Here is a 5,131-nt window from a genome sequence, read left to right as displayed (position 1 = left end):
CATAGGCATTTTCTCTTGAATGTAGCCTATTAAATTTAAGGAAAAAGATATCTCTTCCTAAATAAATGAGAAGAAACCTTAACAATTAATACCATTTTATGCAAAATAACTATTACTTGGTAAAAGTTTGCTTGCAACATATTGTAAAATAGTGGAAATAGTTTTAAGTCCTAGTTTATTATAAATTTTAATACATTTTTTCTTTAAGATTCATTTGGTTTATTTAAAATGTTACCATATTGGCAGTATAATTTTGAATTATGATAGTAGCACAATAATAAAATTATCTTAACAAAATGAAGATGAAAAGTGAGTTCACACTTTGTAATGTTTTTTATGGACTTGACCTGATCTGTTCCTCCATGTTGGTAGAGAAAAGTTAAAATCAGATTTCTATTCCTGCATTGCACTAGAATAATATACCTAAGTTGTTTAGAAGATCATTAGCCACTTTAAATAAAAGTATATCAGACACATAATGTCTCAATGAAAACAAATGACTCTATTATTCCAAGCTCAGTAAAACAAAAATACTCCTATTTATGTTCTTTTTCTCAGACATTGCATCCTTTAGCATCTCATTTATCCTAGCTAATTGTGTGTCAAGAGAAAAGGTTAATTATAAGTTTAATATGCTTTCCTTTTCTATCTAATGAATCAATACCACACATGGATAATGCAAGTGGAATAGAACAGAAACGCAAATACTTTAAAATAACTACTTTTGTTGGGTTTTCTACGTGAAGAAGTTCCTAAACAATGATGTCATCCCACAATAGAAAACGCTGTCTCCCGAGATAGGCTAATCATTCAACAACTGTTCATCGAGCACCAGTTCTGTTCCAGCCACGTGCTAGGTAGGTTCTGGGTTGTATAAGAAACAACCCAGAACCTGTATTTGGAATTCTTGTCCCTGCAGTTTCTTAAGAAGCCTACAGTATGTGAGCTCTCAGCTGCTATCAAAGTCAGTCCCTTCTAAATGGTTGCTTGGGCTGCAGACCTCAGGGGTTTCTTCTTGCCAAAGAGTTTTTGGTTTAATTCCCAAAAGAGCTATTGACTTCTAAATACCACAGAATTTTGTGAATTTAAAGTGACATATAATAACAAATACAGCAAAAAGAACTTTACTATAACAGGATTATAATTTCATTTTACAATGTAAGAGAGAATAACATGTATTCATTGATAAGTCATTTCAAGATCACTCTGGTGTCAAAATTAACAGTGCTGAAGTACCATGAGCAGAAAGGTCTGCTAATTTTATTCCACTTTATTAAGCTGTGCTATTCTAGAAATATCAATTTATCTTTCCTCATTTTATTTACTTTATTTGAAAGGCCATAGTATCAGTGTCAACTTAATTCTCCAATGTGCTGTGAATAATGAATCATTCATTTGTTCTATCATAGATCTACCTTTAAATGTAGGCTCCATGATTGTCTCACTCTAGGAAGTTTTGCTTTTACAATGGGGAGAAAGAGAATATACTTCTCCACAGGGAAATCCTTCACCAAGGATTTAATTGGTTGACATTGTTGATGCAAAACAAATAACATTAGCATTAAGACAGCACATGGTACCACTAATGAAGGTTAATGACATTTGAGTGATAAACAGTCCTTAACTGGCCACTCTACTGCCTTATTCTTTGTAAGGATAATCTGCTGCATAAAATAATTTGGCTATGCAATATTTTTTACATACTCTATCTCTAATCTTCACAGCTATCTAAAATAATCTTTATTACCTTTATTTTACAAAAAAAAGACATTTAATCTCAAAAGTAGTTTAAATCGACTAATGAATGTTACAGAAAATAAAGCATCCAGAGCCAGCATTTGAACCCAGATCAGTCTGAGTTCATCCTTCCTCTTTCCACACAGCACTGCTTCTCCAGCAAATGCATTCTCTAGCTTGAAACAGTAGTTCTACATTTAAATTAACCATTATTTATAGAGGATAGCAGTTTTTATAAAACCAACAGTTAAATCATCAGTTTCTTCATAAAGCAACATTATTAATGAGATAATCACCAAACCATTAGAAATCTCTCAGTTCTACTTTGCTGTATTGTGAACACAAACCTGAAACGAACACGTCTAGTCTCATTTAGGAGAGTGGTACACACAGAGCACAGAACCTGTCAACTCGACAAAGAGTCACATCCTCATTTCCCAACTCCCCAAGCCATTTTTAAAGCAACAAGTATTGTGTATGGACAAAAGTACAGAAGTAGAGCAGGAGGGCTTAAATTTGATACCAGCAAAGTAAATATTTGTCCCGAAGGAGAGGCTGCAATTCCATACTTTCAGGCAAAGAAACCTTGAAGAGAAAGCTTTGTTACATTTTGTGAATGAGAAGAGCTTATCATACATCAGCCAATGCCACTGAAGGCAAAAGAACTGTGAAATCCCTCAAAATAAGTGACAAAAATTTTAAAGTAATGAGAGGCTGGTATGATCAATTTATACCTTGTGTAGAACCCTCATTAAAGTGTCAAGTATCCGTGTCAAAAATGTCCTGCTGCCTTTAGACAGAAGTTGCTTAACTTCCACAGTTACATGATTCAGTTGAGGAAAAAAGCCTATGTGCTGTCTGTGTTAGAGTGTAGTAGGCAGATTTTTTTAAAAAGTTTTTTTCTTAATGGTACATACGATAATAGTGCATCTTGCAATCAATAATATCTTAGTTTCGATGAAATATGATACAAAAAAATCTAATCGCCATGCCTGGCACATGGTAACTACTTCCTAAATATCAATTATATATAATAAGCAACCCCCCCACCACAAAACCAAAAAGACTATAAAGTTGTACGTGTACATATTTCTCTGTAAAAACTTAATCAACAAAGACTTAGAGGGACTATGTAAAAACAAATGATATTATGTTAGGTTGATGGGTTAAGGAATTTTTTTTCTTTCTATTTGCAAATTATTACAGAAACTTGCCATCTTCTTATAAGTTAAATTTTTTTTAATTGAAAAAATGTATTTCATGAGCATGGTAAAAAAAACACAACAGTTTAGGGGTATATAAATGAAATGTCTCTCTCATCTCAGACCTCATTTTTTTTGTTTTCTAGAAGCAATTACTGATTTCATTTTCTTATATAACATTTTTGAATTTTCCTATGCATAAACAAGTATGTGTATATATAAATATATATAATTATACACATACACTTTATTCTAACACAAATAAAAGTATACTTTACATACTATTCTCTACTTTTATTTTTCTATTCTAGTGCTTGCTATAACTTAAATATCATTCTAGATCTTCAAGCGCCTAGAGATTTTAACTCTTTTTGACATCTGTATAGTATTTTTATGTTAGGATCCAGTGCACAAAACAGAAATCACTCTAGATATTTTAGATAGAAAGAAGTTTAAAGCAGAAAATTAGGTACTTACAGAATTGTAGGATTGTTTCAAGAAGTAGAAGACAGTAGTCTGCTACAAGACATTGAGATCAAGGCCACATCACTGTCATCCAGAGGTCAGCAAATTGCAGCTGTTTCCACTGCTTCAGCCCCTGAAGTTGGTGACTAGACACTGACTGCTGCACCTGGGCGCTGCCTCTAGATGATGACTAAGCTGATAACTTGACACTGTAATGCTAAGTGTATCTGCAACCACTAATGAGCTGGTAGCTCATTATAAAGAAGGAGTCCTCTAGCTTACTTCCAAGTTCAGGTGCTTCTCATTGGTGGAAGGAAATTCTCATTCAGAACCCCAGCTGCAAGAAAGTTTGAGAAAAGTAGTTCCTTCCTCTGGGAAGGAACATAGAAATGGGTAGAATTAGGTGCTACAAACTAACGGACCATAAACAACACAATGCTCCATGGTAGCCATTGGCTATAAATTATTTAGCCAGTCTCTAATTATGCGTGTGTGAGCGAGGGGGAGGTATGTTGGCCACTTACAGCATATTGTTATTACAAACAACGCAGCAATAAATGCCAGTCAAAATGTCTTTGAGCATCAAATTCTAAGAAGTAAAATTCACGACGTTATCAGTTGGTTGTATACACTTCATATAATAAGAAAGAGAAAAAAAAAACATTCTACCCTGCCTAAAACATAAAATGCCATTAGTAGCTCAGTTATGTCATTAAGAATAAATTTAAAATTTTTTAAATTTCAATTGTGTAACATTTTAATCATACAGAAGAATGACCCATGTCCCCATTTGCTCTCCTATCACTATGAAATGTAGAATATTCTAGAAACATTTTCATTCCTCTATCTTAAAAGGGTTACAGGTTCAGCCCTCTCACCAAAATCTCCTCCCCGCTGTGGCTTCATTGTGTTTAGTAATCTTACCCTAAGGGGTGTGGCCAAGAATTCAGAGCAAAATTGACGGGGCCACCAGGGGTGGAACTTATGAGTTCCCTAGTGCAGTATTCTTACCACCTACATCACCCACAGGCAGAAGTGACAACTATGATTAGCATTCTTGGAGTGCTTACAGAGGCCAGACTTTACTCCTTCATTTAGCCTCTGAGCAACAGGCACCACTATGATTCCCCCTCATACAAATGGGGAAACTAATCCTCAATGAATTGAATTACTTGCCCAAGGTCACAGGCTGCGCTTGCCACCCTCCTACAGTGTGAATTTGTTCTCTCTCTCATGACTAAGCCAGAATCCATGAAACATGAATCTGGCTGAGGAAGAAAAACTCATATTTGGTTTAGTCAGACAGGATGGAACCCCAATCTCAGGAAAACCCACAACATGTTCTATAGCCACTGACTACGCTTCATGCCAGCATAGTCATGAAGCGTATGACTACACTTGTTATGTTGATAAGCAAGAAAGTGACTGCAGAGAAGAATAAATCAACTACTGGACAAGCAGCATATGGTGCATATATATATTCATTTAGTCAGCCAGCCTGCAGTGATTCATTCATTAACTGGCTGCTATTCACAGAACACTAGAGGTGTGTGGGGACTAAGAACATAATACAAGCTACAGTCTCCCTAATACTCTCAAGGAATTTACAATCACTTTGGAGAGAACAGATAGATATACACCAAACATTTGAATAGCAATTAGAGTACAAGATAGCACAGTATCTTTGTGATGTTCTTGTGAAATTTAAAAACTTTTAAACTTTAATT

Source organism: Pteropus alecto, unplaced genomic scaffold, assembly GCF_000325575.1.
Source record: "Pteropus alecto unplaced genomic scaffold, ASM32557v1 scaffold20, whole genome shotgun sequence".
NCBI classification, from domain to species: domain Eukaryota; kingdom Metazoa; phylum Chordata; class Mammalia; order Chiroptera; family Pteropodidae; genus Pteropus; species Pteropus alecto.
The sequence above is the reverse complement of the archived record's forward strand: the minus strand, read 5'-3'. Positions refer to the sequence as shown.